Genomic DNA, 17,095 nt, shown 5'->3' on the forward strand with positions numbered 1-17,095 from the left:
CCCATATAAATAATAATTAGGTACAAAAACCTATAATTGTAAAGGTAAAACCACTATACCCTAAATTCCTGACTTCCATCACAGTGTAAACATATGGCAAAACGACTATTTTGTGAAGAAAGATCTTGACATTAAAATGAAGAAAAGTTACTCGTATACGATTCGCTGTGCAGTATTAAATATAATTAAAAATGTAAAGCGTTATTAAAAATTACGTTATTTCCGAATCGATTATAAAACTTACATGGTTACGGGAACATGGTGACCTATGTGGTTTTTTAATATAATATAGGTATACTATAGGTATTATAAAATATTAAATTAAATTATGTTGTGCGTGGTCCGTCCGACCATTATTGCCAGATGGGGGTTTGTAAATACATTTATAAAATGGTCTCCAAATAAAACATATAATATTCAATTACAATTTTACGTATATTATATTATTATTTACACTTACATAATTATGCAGTTTATATACTTAATATATAGGTACGAGACAATAACGAGGTTCCATGATATAATATATTATATTTCGATTGAATAGCGAGCAGTGTAGAATAAGTACCTATATATATATATATATATATAATATATCGTTACTGCAGTATTATACCTCGAATTCGCATATATATATATGCCCTACGGCGGTCGAAATTGATGTATATATATTATATATACTATTGTATGTATAATCTACGCGACTACGCGGAAATGCGCATCAACTTCCGGGCCACTCTACGCACATAATAATAATAATAATATATGCATGCATAATTGTGCGCGAACTGCATCACTACGTCATCCCTCGAGGTCGGTCGGGGAATCGGGGCTGCATAATATTATGTATATAACGCGCGGGAAGGGGGGGGGGCGTTTTTGCGTTTGCGTTTTGACACTCGAGATTATAATTGCCGCGCGTGAATTGTGACGCGCGCACACAGGTCGCCTGCTATTATTATTATTTTCAAATTACACATCGCGCGCGCGACTCGAGTGCACTCTCCGCGAAGTGAGGTATAGAGGGCGGCACTACTCGCGTTACGACAACGCGGCGTGGGTTGCCTTTTGATTTTCAAGTCACATGTCGCGTTTCGCGGTATATAGGTTCACTATTCGCATGTGGGAGGGGGAGCCGGAAACGAGCGTCGTAGCAGCGACGTGGTGGGTCCGACGGACCGGAAATGGCGACGCTAGACGTCAAAAATCGGAGGCCGCGTTCCGTGGTGTATAATATACTTACGTGGGTTCGGAAAATCGGTCGTCACCCGCTCGCTTCATCATCGGGTGAAACGCGATTAACCTACACATACTACGCGCGTGGTATTTGGTTCCGAACGCGCGGAACGACGCGAGGATGGCAATATGGTTTTACGGTGAGGTTTTGAAAAGAAAAATGATTTTTCAAACATTATAATTTCGGGTAGAAGGTAGAACTATTGCTCATGAAAAAGTCCCGTGAGTATCTTTGAATAGATTGGTAATTCAGTCTAAATGGCGTGCCTATACCTGTTATGAAATCCCTTTTCGATAAACTTGGTAGATAGTTACTAGTCATTTCCTCGATCGTCGAAGGAAAATACGTACCGATGGATGACAGTCTAGACTCTAGATAAAATACAGACTGCGGGGTTCGTTCTCGGGTCGAAATCGAAATAATATCGAATTCGCGACAAATACGCGCATTAGGTATATCAATGACATTATATGACATCATAATTATGACATTATATCAAACAATATAAAAAATGTTTTCGTTGCATTTATATACCTATATTATGGAAGTATTGAAACTCTTCTTATCCATGACCTCAGATGAAAATAATATATCCTACCACTGTTATCTTCGGCTGCATTCATTTGGCGCGATATGTTAACATAATAATATAATACTCTCATACATGCATAATATACTGCGTGCCACCCACTCGGTGCATGTTTTTCGGTCACGATTTTCAGATGAATTATCGGCACTTACGACCGCCCGACGTACTGCATTCTATATAATGTAAGTTCATACAATTTTAATGTAGCGATAAAAACGAAGTCTTATTAGACTCTTCAGGGTTTATCATTTGTGGAGACAAAATCGAAATGATCAGTCTATACTTCACCGCGTTGAAGTATATACTTATGTATATTGTATAGTATAAATATAAATTATTTTGAATTACTCGCCTGAATTTTGATGTAGATGTACATCAACAATTTCAAAAAATTCATCTGCTTAACAATTAAAAGGAAAAAAGGGGGTTCCATTAGACAAAAAACTTTGCAGGGCACTCCTTACACATCATAGTAGTATAAAATATCTGTTTTAAAAATTAATGGATTTTAAGTATACTTATACCAAAAAAGTTCTACAAATCAGAATTTGAATACATATATTATTATAGGATAAAATGGAGGGAGGTGAGCATGCTGTACGAAATACCCTGAAGTATATTTACACATAAATACACATGTCTTAATTAGCTCACTGGCGTATCTACACCACCGCGGTTGTAGTTGGCAATAAAGTATGTACGAGTATAATACATAATATAGTATAACTGAAATGAATATGTTTGTCACGGGTAATATCCGGTGAGAAAAAAAAATATATTAACCACTCGGGCGGAGTCGTATAATATAGCTATTATATTATCATATAATAGCTATATATTATTATAGTATTATATAAATCACATTATCCGTCGTTTGGGTATACTTTTTTAATTTTTTTTTAATCAGCAAACCGCTTTTTCATGCTCCGGGTGTAACCGCGCGCGTTTTCCGTTCCGTCGTGCATCTCGTGTTCGGCTGCAAACGACACCGTAGGAAAAACTTCCCTGTATATCCGCCGTGGCCGCCATAATTATTAAAACCCCGTAGTCCCCGGCACAGATATTCATAACCGTCCGCGTGTGTACGCGTTCGGCGAACTGTAAACTATTTAGCCGCCGCCGCCGATCGAGTTGCGCGGCTCTCGTCCCGAAACGCGTGTTTTAATATGACCACGCACGCCTGACTCGACCGCTGATACATATTATTAAAAGGCCCTCGACAATGTTTTGAAAAAAATCCTTAAATCGTTCTCGTCCTTGCAGCAGTCTGTCGTGCATAAAATAATATTTAATAAAATAATAATACTTACTGCACGTGCGACTACCAAACGACGGTGCACGCGCTCTGGTTCCTATATACTTTGATTATTCATTCGGATATTGTGTCCAAGCATCTCTGTTGGCGTTCCGAGTATCAAGATGAATTTATACGCGTGCGGTACAGGACACCTTCAACTAGGTGCCAATGATCTGAGACAAATCAAAAACACTATAGGTATATTATAGTAAAGACAAGAGACACGGTCATTCTGATTCTTACCTGCAGACATAGAATCGACACTGTTTTCATCATACACACTCATATAATATGACTAACGAACAAAGGATACTCTCTGCATAAAAATTGTGCGGAAAACATCGCGCAATCAAACAAATTAACGAGAAAACGAGAAAAACATGGAGACACCTAAAAGTCGAAAAAATAAATTTGAAAGAGTAGGTAGGTACTTTGCTTTGAATACTTGGGTGTAACGATATAAAGAGCAAAAACAATAATCATGAAGAAATTACAATAACAAAAACTGCGGTGAACAAATGCTACTATTGACTATCGAACATTTTCAAGTCGTCAGAACAGTATCTCTTAAATCGAAATTCTCGTTGCGCAAGGCAGTTATAAGACCAGTTCTTCTATATGATATACCACCCAACAATATAAAATAAGAAGTAATATAGAACTACAACAACTAAATAAAGAACCTGACATAGTAGAAGTATTGCAATATAGAAGAATTACATGGGCTTGGGCACGTATGTAGATCCAATGGTATGGTAAACGGAAAACTGGTACGGTTATTATAAACGCGGAATATACTGGTACGGTCCACAATAGTCAAGGTTTCCCAAACTTTAACAAAAAAAAAAAATAATAAAATATCAACGATTATTTTTTATTTCATTTTACCGACGATCGATCGGAAATAAGCATCCAATGGTATAATACAAATTGAAAGCGGTCTTAAAATGGGAGTCTTTTGGACTATATACCACTAGGTAGACTGAAACAAAAGTGGAGATATACAAAGTTGAAAATAATTTAGCTGAGATTGGTATCCGAGATGAAAACATTAGCACAGAATAGGGATAGATGGAAGTTTGTGTTCCAATAATGGGCTTCAATGACCTTTCAAGGAAGAAAGAATATCATCTATGGCAGAGATCCCGTGCCCGCCAAGTCCAAAAAAAGATTGCTTTTTCGGATGTACTAAACAAATTAAGGGCTTGGTCGAACGCCGTTAAATGCATAAAATTCGTTGCAGATTAAAAATTAATTAAGACAAAAATAAATCAGGTGAAAGAATCGCGTACGTTGCGTTGCCAAAAGTGTGACTTTTCCATCACATCGTATATTACAAGTCACAAGTCCCTCGAATAATCTTCTAGTCGGTTGTATACATCCCTAAGTGCATACATAATATTTAGATCTTCTATTCCGTCGGTCTTACAATATTATAATAATTAATACGCGTAATACTAGTCACGACTCACGATAATACACTTCAACGAGTGGAATATTGTTATTATGATATTATTATTATTGTTATTTCGAAAGCGGTCGCGTCACCGCTTAGACCGGACGAGTCTAATGCTATATAGGTACGTAATACGAATTATAAATTATATAAATCGAAACTCTCGTTAATCGTATGACTTATTTTGCTCATATGGCTACACTCAGGTTAACAGGGTATAATAATGAACTCGATGTCAACGATTTTAGGTGAGCGATATTTTTATTGCGTCATTGTCGGTAAGCCATACAATCGTAATAATATCGTATCCAAGTGATGTATAATTTATATACTATACAATAACGATTTTTGTCTCGCATATTCCTTGTACATATAAATAGTTCGTACACTATTCGTACCGTATTATATACCTACTTATAAGGCAGAAGCAGTGCTTTTATATATGTATATAACATAATATTATTGTGTTAAATGAGAAACGTTTATTTGCTCTTTCGACCTACACTCGCGCATCCGATACGCGGTTTATACCAGCAAAACACACATTCGTTTCGCGTCGACCGTCGAGTGCAGTCGAGCGTGTACACATTTATACGTCATAATATTATTTATTTATACATTTATACATATTATTATTATTATAGTATTATAAACGTACATATTATATTATATTTGACTGTAAAATATTAATTTATATATATATCCATATAGCTGATTTCCATAATCACACACACATATATATAATACTATTATACCGCAGCTCCTTTCTGTCGTGTCCTTTGATTAAGTTAGGGAGACCGCCGCCGTCGTCGCACGGGCATTAAACATTTGATTAGCTCGTCGCAATACGCAATATAAAAGAGAGACGACGACGAGTCTCTGCGATTGATATCGTCGTCGTCGTCTTCGCCACAGTCGCGTGCACAATGCACATGCACATAATATTATATTACATACCTATACAGAGACGGGGTACAGCGTGCTACCGTGTGACGGTGTATGGGCACTGCCGTTATATGGTATAATAGGTTGGTATATCGGTGGTATAGTAGTGGTATATACCTAATACACGTATATAATAATATTTATTATTATCATCATACGCACCTATGGACGGATACGGTTTTTAATACGGAATGTGCGCCACATTATATTCCTTTATTTTAATCATCAATCCGCTGTACTCGGTTAGTTAGTCGATCCGAATCCTTTTATATAATAATATACACGCAGGCCGCCTGCGCGAAAATTGATTACACTCGTTTGATGTGCGTATATTTGCGTGCGAATTTATCAAAAACTCTTAAACGCGTTTCCCCATAGGTATTACACTATGTATAATATAACTTATAAATACTAATTAATAATATATTGCGGCAACATGGCCGTCGTCCAAAGAAAAAATAAATTAAAATAATTTTTGTTTTCTGATTGTGTATCATTGATTCTCGGCTGAAATTACGTGACGTGCGTAATTATTATTTCGGTATGTATTGTGCAAAAGAACCTGAAAATGATAAATGCGATGCGCATGATTATACCTTATTATAATGATTCCACCAGGTCCCACACAGCATTTAAATATTGGTAAATATATTTTCAGTAAAATAATATAGTTGTCAAAATATTTGAAAAAGTTGCGTAAATAATAAGAAAATATTTTATTTTTATATTTTGGCCAAGAAGTTCACATTTGAAAAATATTTTGTAAAAAACATTAACAAAACATTTTAATCATATTTTTTCAATTAACGTATTCATGAAAACATTATAAAAATATTAATTCAACATTTTTGTGTAACCATATAGTTCAATATTTTGTTATCATGAGAATAAAATATTTATACAATATTATTTGATAGTCAAATATTCATTATTCAAGCACTCCAAAATATTCACATAAAATTATCATTTCCCAAATGCTGTGTGGGGTACAACATGACTTGTAACTGAGCTGAAGTGCCCTTGCCAAGGTGGCGAATTTATATTACCGGAATCATAAATCAAATGATTTGTACAAATCCCCTAATTTTTGATAAAAAATATAAACGGAATCCTTTAAACGTTAATAATTAAACAAAAATATGTAAAATTGTTTTGTTTCAACAAATCTGTTAGCAATACTCTCTACATTTAAATTACTGTCGTTTTTATTAGATCTATAGAAATAAATACATTTAAATCATTCGCCTTGGCTAAAAAGATGTGTAATTGCGATATACACATAGATGTCATCCGCATCCGAGTGAGTTCAAACTTTTGCCAGGCTCCGTTGTCGACAATCCGTTCGTATTGACATTAAAGTTTTATATTATTGGGTCTTATTTTTATCGTCTCTTAAATTTATATTAATTAAATTATAAGGCCTGCCTAAAAGTACACCTATTTTTTTCGAAAAAAGTGCATTATATTTTTTATCTCATACAATTTATATTTAATTTCATAAGACAGCAAACATTTGTTTTTTGAACGTTGTTACATTATATTATACGTAATTACCTTTAACCCATTACCTACCTTTTCCATTTAATATTATAAACAAAATCATGAATTTATGGTCTTTGTAGGCGCGCTACAACTGTCGGCATTTCAGAAAATGTAAAACGTTCTTCGTCAAACAACTTATTAGTTAGTTTTTAATTGAATTTTGAATTTTAATATAAATATTAAATATATTACCTATCTATATATTTTATGAAAAAAAAATTTGAAATGAGTTTCTACTAACGGCTAATCTCTGAAACTGCGTACTGGACCAATTTCAATAAAAGTTATATCAATAGATTCTTTGAGACTCTGTGGGTGTTTTAACCTTTTACTTCAACCGCTGTCTTAGGGTGGCTCACACATGAATATTGTTTCGGCGTTCGAAAATCGAGTAATTTTTAGGGTTGCCATTGGTTACGGAAATAAAATGTTAAAAAAATAATTGGTATTGGGATATCTTGCTATGGATTTTTTTTAAATGAAAGAAAATAATGTTTAATTTATTGTCCGTTCTTCAAATGTATAAAAAAAAAGGCAATGATCATATATGTCTGTATAGGTCATAGTCTCAAAAATGACCGATTTTGACGAACGTTTTCGATATTGTTCTTAGAGATATCAGGAAAGTTTAGAAAGTATAGTTTGAGCAATGTTCGAAAATATACCAGCGTTATATCCAATCCTCCAAAGGCGAATGCTCATCTCAGTCGATTTTCCGTGAACTGAGGTAGGTAAACTAAACCAGAGATATGCTGCGATATAGCGCTGTATTTTATGTTTCTTGATTTTTTTGTCCGGATGAAGTCATGTTATGCGGTCAGTGTTATATAATATTTATACGCTCTAATATCATGTCCGTGTGCTTTGTTTAGAAACAGTTGATATTTGAAAAACATTGAAAATTACTATTAGCTTATGATGTTATTTTTGTAGCACTTTTATTATTTTTAATTTATGAATACTATACCTTTATTATTTTAAATATAATCATAAACAATCGTTTTGTGTTTCAAATAATTAAAAGTAGACATAAAATATATCATTCAAAACGTAAACTACCTTTATTAAACAAAACATAAAATGTACCTAGACATATTATTTTTATGAGATCATGTTATGTATACAATTCAGAGCATACAAATTAAGAAAAATATACATTTAATATCATATTTATAAATATCCTATAATTCAATTCATTTGACAACATTTTTTTTCTGTAATTTCTTGATGTGAACCCATTCATTTTATTTAATTTGTGTTTCTTTTCAAGTTTAGATATTTCATTCAGTCCTGGTAATTTATCTTTATCGTATTGAAGTATACAGAAATATAATATGTTTTGTTTACCTATAACATTAAACCAATATGTATAAACGATAAGTACACCGTATTTGAACTTTTATATAAACAAAATCATGTTAAACAAATTTAATAAATTTAAAATAAACACATAATGTTTTCTTTGCCTTAAGAATTTTATGGGTTAGATATTTTATATTTCCAACTGATCTTCAATATTATACGCGCGTATTACCTATTATTAAATAAAATCTAATTATGTTAATTCTCGAGTAGTTGAACTACCATAAAAAAAAATCTCCATTAAATACAAGCCTTGAATAAATAGTATTCCTTTGACTGACGATGTTCTTAACTTGTAAATTATTTATTTATTTATAAATATTTAATGCAAATTTTCATTAAAATTAATATTTGATTCTTTGCCTCATTTAAAATAATTATATAAAGGTGGATAAGCCCTTATCGTTTGCATTATAATTATCATTGATCAATGCACAGATTCAGCCGAAAATCTGCAGAGATATTAATATTGTAGATACTATATCTAATATTAATTTGTAAATCGTATGAATATTAATGACAATCTCAGTTATTAATTATAATTTGTTTGAACGTCTATTGTATAATCGGTGTCTGCAATTTAAAAATAACATTCTATATTGAGAATATAAAAAATGTGCATATGCAATAATAGTATAATATAATATATATTTCAGTTCAACGTTTGCTATAATTGGCGTCTAGTGTTTAATTAAATTTGAATATTTGTTGTTCCGACCTTTCTATAAATTAATTATAAATGTTAAATAACTTTCTTATTGAACGAATAGATGTAATATTTTATTTGTTTAGAATGAATTTTTTTTATCTCGTTAGTGTTCGGTTAAAATTTAGAATAAAACGAATTAAAAATGTCTCCTAAACATCGAAACTACTCGTTTGGCTCGTGGCACAGCTGCACTTGTCCCATTTGTTTCGCCCTCCAGTTGGCCCTGTTTTAGTTCTACGTCTACAGACACCGTTGTACATAATGTAATAATATCTATTTAATAATACGCCGGTGGTTGTATCGTTATATCAAAATAATCGATTAAAACTCAAAGTACATCGACTATAATATGGACTAATGTCCTAATAAATTCAATTTTTTTTTTTTACTATACAATGACTTTAAATGTTAATGATCGTTGCAGATATACCATATAGGTATGAGCATGTATTTATTAACGCGTAAGTTGATTTAAGTACAGGCAAGATTAGTTGTTACAAAATGTATTAACTTACGGTTAATAATAGTGGAGGGACGAACAATGCTAAAGCCCTACGAGGTAAATCGGCACTTGTCTTGAAAATAGATACATATAAGATTGACGTTGATGTTGTAAACGAACACAATATTATAATTTATATTTTACATAGGATTTGTTTACGATGGATTAACACCAAATCTACAGACATTTACTAGGTATGATATTGAAACTTACCTTGTTGCCTTCGTGCAATATATACGATGTGATACACCAAGCATTATGCTCACACCCTATTTTTTCTTCTTTAAAATTAGATTTTTTGGAATTTTTAAATATACTTAATTAATATTTTTTTAAATTCTTGAGACTTTTTGTGCTACTTAAGGAATGTCCTATGTAGAATGTAGATACAATTTTCTGTTTTTTTCTCCCCTCTCTTCTCTGAATCAAATCCGCACGAGTAGTTTTTGAGCTATTTAACTTTGCGGGGTAGGTTAGTATAAAATATCTCAAGAATTTTAAAACGTAGTATTTAAATATATTTTCAAAAATCAGAATTTGAATAAATTCATTATTAAAGGATAAAATTGGGATATGCGTGCTTAGTGGATATGGTTATGAGAAATATTTATTTTTCCAACGCTGCTTTAACTTTAGATTTAGCTTTTTTAGTAACTCTTTGTGGTTTATTCTACAAAAAGATATTTTTGTACTCTATGTAAAGAATAAAATTTGACGAGAAATACTATTTGTGATAGTCACCTATAAACGGTTCAAAATATAGTATGTTAAACTTCATAATTCTGTGCTGATAGAAGGAAAAAATAAACGAGTTTGGACTTCTATTAAGTACCTACCTGGTAAAATATAATTGTTAGTCATTATAGAGTTTTTTAATTGTACCTAATATCAAACTGTACCTACATAAAAAACCTCTTTTTGTTAAGTTGGTATTAAGTACTATATTACGTTATAATACTTAAAGTTTTAATTTTTTAACCATTCAAGTTTTTAACAAGTTTGTTAGTTAAATTTACTATTACAATTTAATACCTATATACAGTAATGGGACATAGGTATAATTAACGTATAATGAAAAATTTTTAGGACCCTCCCCCCTTTAAAAAATGTCTATAGACATCTTTAGGTAATTAGTGCACTAAGTAACTTTTGGAAGCATTGTGCGACTAGGTATCTATACATTTTTGTTCAATTCGATAATTCAGTGACATAATAACTTATACCTTATTCAAATCTTTCTTTATGCATAATAATTACTCGGTTATTAACAAGTTTGTAAAATGTACAAGTAATCCAAATCTGTTTTTGTATTACACATATTATTTTGTTTATAAATTGATTTTTATTTCGTATAGTAAATATCAACAATGATATATTCTTTATTTTAAATTGAAATAGACATTAAAACTTGAATTGTATTCCAAGAGCAATACAACAAAAAATGGCTGTAATGACCTAATTCGTACAATATATGTACGTCGTTTTAATTGCCAGGGATTATTATATACTGTTATATATATATTAATATAATATAAATAATGTATAATGTAACTATGATTATAAATACTCGTATTATGTTGTATATATATTATTAGCAAACTACATATTCAAATAATTATTATGGACATATTGTCGCATATTACATTTTAACGGTGAACATTGTGATCAAGCACACATTTTTTATTCTCCGACTTGTATCCGGCCGAAACAGAGGTCATGTCAATCAACACCGTCTTCTTTATTGGGATAATTTAAGAGCAAATGGCTTACTTATTATTATAGTCGTCTCGGTATTTTATTCTATTCGAGTTTTTAATTCACATATTATACTGTCGTAAGTATAAGCTGACATAACGACGAAAACGTTAGTTTCAGACGGTCGTACATAATATATCATACACATAAATATTTGCTGCAGTGTCGGTAATATGAAATAGTTTCGTAACTTGGGACCGTCTCCTTTTATACTATATAAAAAAAAGATCATCGGATTCTGTTGGGATGGGTTTTTTTATTTAGATGACGTCTAAAAATTATTAGCTTCGAATGTATTTTCTATTTACGATCGATTCCGATTGAAAACTATTATAAAACTACCTTCATACCTATACTAGCGTACACTTCATACGTACACCATTGACTATTGATCGGAAACAACATGCTATAATGTGTCATTCAATGCCCTAGACCACAATAGGAATCTGATTCGAACACTACAGACGCACACAGCGCGGCGGTTAGTTTAAAACCACCGATCAGTCACTTTTTAATAGATCATTTTCACTATGGTAACTGCCACCCGGGTATGTTTGGTTCAAAAGCATGAACCTTTATTGTATATTTAGGTTTTAAAAGACAACCCTATACACGATATACGTGAGGTCAACCAGCTTACGAATATACGATACGTCAAAGAAACAAAACTGTTATGTATAATATTATTATGTTAGACATTTTAATATTTTATTCTGGCTAAGGTGAGACTACACTGTTTGATATTCTTCATTTAATTTATTTAAAAATTATAAATTATGATATGTCTGACACCAATAGTTGACGTTTGACTATGGTTTTTGATTTAATTTTTATTTAAAAATTCTTTCAACTATTATACCTACTTAAATGCATGTTATTAGCAGGTATCTGCAAATTATTAAATAGCATACATTAGCTAGTACACACAGGATTTTTTTTCCTTGGTGATTGTGCTGATAGTAATTTTTCCGAAATTACTACCGATACTAGAGAAGAAGGACATTTTGTAAAAATACATTTTCATAGAGGAAGACATTCTGAGGAAAGTATCGTGACCTCTTAAACTTTCTCATATATTTCAGTTGTCTCAAACAAATGTCCCGCGAACCCTTTTAGTGTGCCCAGCAATAAACATTTATTTCTTCAAATATTTTCAAATGGAAATAAATAATTACTAAATAAAAAATCAATATATACATCTCTATAATACCTAGTCTGAAATACGAGTTATATTTATAAATAATAGAAGAAACAATTTTTGTCTAAATTAATTTTGTTATTTAGGATTTAGTAGGTATTAAGATGAGAAAAAAAGACGTTTTACCCGCGAACTTTTGGCGTATAAATATATAGCCCGTAAGTAATTTTATTTTGATACCACTGCCATTATACTGTATATCTTTTGTAAAAAAGGTATTCAATATTTTTGACTAATTCAATGAAAATAATGAAAGTAAAAACAAAAAATTCGGAAGTATCGTAATGCGAGGGAACAGATTGTTTTAACTTATGCATCTTTGATAATACTATTTAGTATTTAATCATTTAATTCACCGTTTTAATTAATTTTTTAAGTAATTCAAATCATTACCTAGGTATTAAATTGTATATTTAATTAATTGCTAAACTAAACCTAGGTACTATTTAAAAATTGATTATTACACGTGTAAACTTTATTTATTTAAGGTATATAAGTAAATCTAAAAATGTTCAAATTTTCCTTAAAAACTCAGAACCTCTATAAATCTTATATAAGTGCGATTTTAAATTAAATTATAATATAATATATTATAATTTAATATTATAATTATAATATGCAGGTAATAAGAAAGATAACGTCGAAAGACGATGACGATTACGACATTATCTCTCCGTTGTCTGTAATCGCCGTGCCGGCACGAAAACATGAATGCACTAATGAATAATGAACAATAAAAATCCGTATAGACTTATCGGCCAATTTTTCCTCAGCCTAATTTATTACCTAATTAAAAATTGTCTTGTCACAATGAAAGTTATTTTCTTCGTCTTTTGTTCCAACGGTCGTTGATGACACACTTACTTTTGGTGTTTTTTACGATTTTCACTGAACAAAGAATGTTTTTATTTATAATCTTCCCAATTTGTCTAACACCCACCATAGACGAATCCCTGCAAAGAAACACATGTGACATAGGTAACTATAAAAAAAAACACCCTCCTTGTTAATATTATAGTGCTTAGGCCAATATAATATGTCTTCTCTTGATTATGTATTATTATTATTATAAATCATGAATTACCATTCTGTTTGTCGGATGTGGCTCTGTTCTGATCTTATTTATTATTTTTACGATCCTATTTTTGTCTATGATGTGAAATCCATGTTATATTGTCAAATAATATGATTATTATTATTATTATTATTACGATATTGCTGTCAAAAGTTTTACGACCAAAGCGACCTTTTTTCGTCCCATGTAAATTACAATTTTTTATTTATTATTTTCCCTTTCCATTTACCAATTTCTGATGTGTCTGGTATATACCTTTATTTAATATATATATATATTATATTTTATAGCAATGTAGTTATGTTTATAACAAAAGTATTGTCCATGAAGATAAGGATAAAAACTATTAAGTTCCGATGCTGAATGGTGCTATATGTAGCCGGACTTTATAGGTTGACTGTACATGAAAATCCGACGACATTAACATAAAACTTTACATTCGTTACGGCCTATAAATCGTTTTTGGAATTAGGTACAAAGATACATTACCTAGTATAAATGTTAAGTTATTAAATATTTAGCTTTCCTATCCATGGCGTTTTGTTGAAGCCGCTAGAAATTATTTTCTCTTGGCCGAGGCTTAGAGATAGTCCAAACCTGTGAACTGCTGCGACAAACTGAGCGAACTCAAATTATTGTGACTGTGGTGACTTTGTTCAAACGAGCTTGTGGAGTGCTCAAACCCACCAAATTGTTGGTAAATTGAAAAATTTCTAAAGGATACCGGTGAAACGCGTATTTATTTACTAAACGTTTTTAATACAATATGCATAGCCTGTATATTCGTACGAACTGTGCATGATGAATCTTAAGAGTTTCTAATATGTTTTATTGTGAATTTGGCATCCGATGTTTTGTATTGATCACAGAGTTCGTCATATGTAGTACCTACCTCCTATATACTATTGACGTTTCTCCGTATTTGTACGTATAATATTGGTACTAAGTGTACTTATAGCTATCGATTTTACAAATTATATTCTGTACTAATAAAAACAATAAATAATCGTATCCATATTATTTTATAGACACCGTGTTGCTTTGTGTTGTTAATCGTTTTATTTATGTAAAAAAAAAATCAGTTTACGAGTTTCTATTAAGTAAAAAAAAAAAATACAAAGACCCTATTGCGTATTCCTAAACAGCTTATCCTAAATTAAAATGTCCGCTTGACGTTATTCTGGTGTATATATTAATTATATTTTGTATGTACTCATGTAGATGTATTTATGTGTATAATATAAATGTATATATGTGTAATGGTAATATTTTTTATTTTTTTATTTTTCAGAAACAACGCTTATACACTCACCGCCACGTTCCAGTATTGTTCCCGGAAACAAGCGATTGATCCGGTAGCAAACCAATCGGTTCGTCGACGTTCGGAGAGGCAATTAAGTTTTCCGGGCGGAAAAATCAATTTGTACCCCTCTTAATTTTGTTATTATTATTATTTTACCTATTTCCGAAGGAAGATGCAGCGGCGTCACAATGAATAGTTAAGCCGATATCGTCGTTATTGGCATCGAACCCAATAAGCGCGTCCCCTCGACTGGGGGCTGTTAACGTGCGATAAAATAGCACGCGTTTTTCACAATTATAAAATGTGATAACGACCGAGCAAGAAAAGCAGCGGATGTCGCCCCAATGGGTCGGGTCTCGTATACGGAACGACGACGACGGTGGGAGCTAAACGAGAATGCATTTATTTTGTATTAATAATAATCTACTTCGTTCTCGGGGCGACGTTCCACCTTTCTGCTCGCCATCGAAAAGTGCGCGCCGTTCATAATCCGACGTTATGTTTCTCCCTGGTCTCATTAATCGATTAGGATTTCGCTTTTTTTTTTTTTTTCATCGTCCCGATAGTAAAAACCTAAGTCTTTTGTTTTTTTTCCGTTTTTAAATCGCATACGGTAGCAACATAATAATATTACACTGTGCGCACCTATTATAAACGTGTCGATTTACATATTATAATATTATACGCCGACTCCTCGTACACGCTCCACCCACACCTATACACAATACTGTAATAATAATATAGATAGGGGCACGGTATACGTCCACCCCTTCGCAGTGTTTTTGCTAAGCCCTTAAAACTCGTACGATTACATACACACGCGCATAATATACGTACAATATATAATATATATTATAAGGTACCCTACCTATACCGAGCGATATTATTGTAACTGTGTCCATCTACATTTCGACCGCAGCCCTAGTAAGTATAATGGTTTACCCTCAACAACCCCCCAATGCCATTTTCACCACCACTGTATCGTGTACATAAGTACTACCCGTGAACGTGGTGTAGAGAAATATTTTGTTCAAATCGTTTGATCGCAGCTCAGAAGTGCATTTTTTTTTTTTATTATTGTTAATATCATTTACTATAATTACTTTATGTTATTATAATATTCATCTCTCTCTTTTTTTTTTTTTTTGTTATATACTTACATTTAGAACCATTAGTGATAAGTAAATGGGGTTTTTTTATTATTATTATTATTATTATTATTTAAATCTGTTTACTTTTTTTTTAAGGGTCAAATACAATGGTTATTAAAACCGACAAAATGTATATATTATTTATAAGTATAAGAAATGGTTCACGCTTGTCGAATTACTTGGGTGTAAAATGCGAAATTCCTCGCTGCAAACCGAACATAATTTTATTCCCATAAGTTTATAAAAATAAAAGCTAACAAACAAAATGTATAGACATTACTGTAAAAAAATATTCGTACAATTATGTTTATTTCTTAACATCTACCTGTGTTTTATTATTTTACTTATGCAAATATTTTGTTTGTTAATTTTTACTTGTACATAAAATATTTTTTTTTAAATATGACCTGCATTATCGATTTGTTAATAATAAATCTATATATTTTTTGAAATAAAATCGTATTTATTTTCAGCAAACGATCGCCGTCCGGCAAAGCAAAAGTGATCGAATTCCTTACTAAACACATCGATATTTTAGTTTATGTCACGCGTAATTGTGTAGATTTCAGAAGTACTCACACATTAGATATTATAATAGTTTAAAATTGTGTTTCACAAGGTTGTAAACATTTTTTGTTGACCTCCAAAGAAGTTACCGGGGCGGGTCCTATATAATAATATGACCTGTAAAATCAGGGTCCCGATATTATATTCAGAAACACAGTAGGTAAGTATTGTTTCTATTCAAAATCATATTATACTATTTGGACTGCACAATAAAGTTTCCGTCGCGGTCGCCCCCGTGGAACACGGATATCTTGGAAGTCAGGCTGACTTTACTTTATCCCGGTAGTAAACTTTGGAAATTTCTGTGAAATTATAATACCAAATAATAATAATTATTATTATTATTATTATTTATAATATTATGGGCGAACACGCGAACATATTATATTATATCGCGCTATAATCCT

The 17,095-nt window shown here is 31.6% G+C and overlaps 1 protein-coding gene across 2 annotated transcripts in view; it reads left to right on the forward strand.

Moving 5' to 3' along the window:
* LOC100160130 (histone acetyltransferase KAT7) overlaps positions 1 to 16,013 on the forward strand; it is a 116,653-nt gene extending 100,640 nt beyond the window's left edge. For both annotated transcript variants that reach the window (XM_029487179.1, XM_029487178.1), the window contains exon 12: positions 14,959 to 16,013. The gene's annotated coding sequence lies outside the window, so the exon portion shown is untranslated. The remainder of the gene's footprint in view (positions 1 to 14,958) is intronic.
* Positions 16,014 to 17,095: the final 1,082 nt, after the last annotated feature.

Source organism: Acyrthosiphon pisum, chromosome A1 (assembly GCF_005508785.2).
Source record: "Acyrthosiphon pisum isolate AL4f chromosome A1, pea_aphid_22Mar2018_4r6ur, whole genome shotgun sequence".
Taxonomy (NCBI): Eukaryota; Metazoa; Arthropoda; class Insecta; order Hemiptera; family Aphididae; genus Acyrthosiphon; species Acyrthosiphon pisum.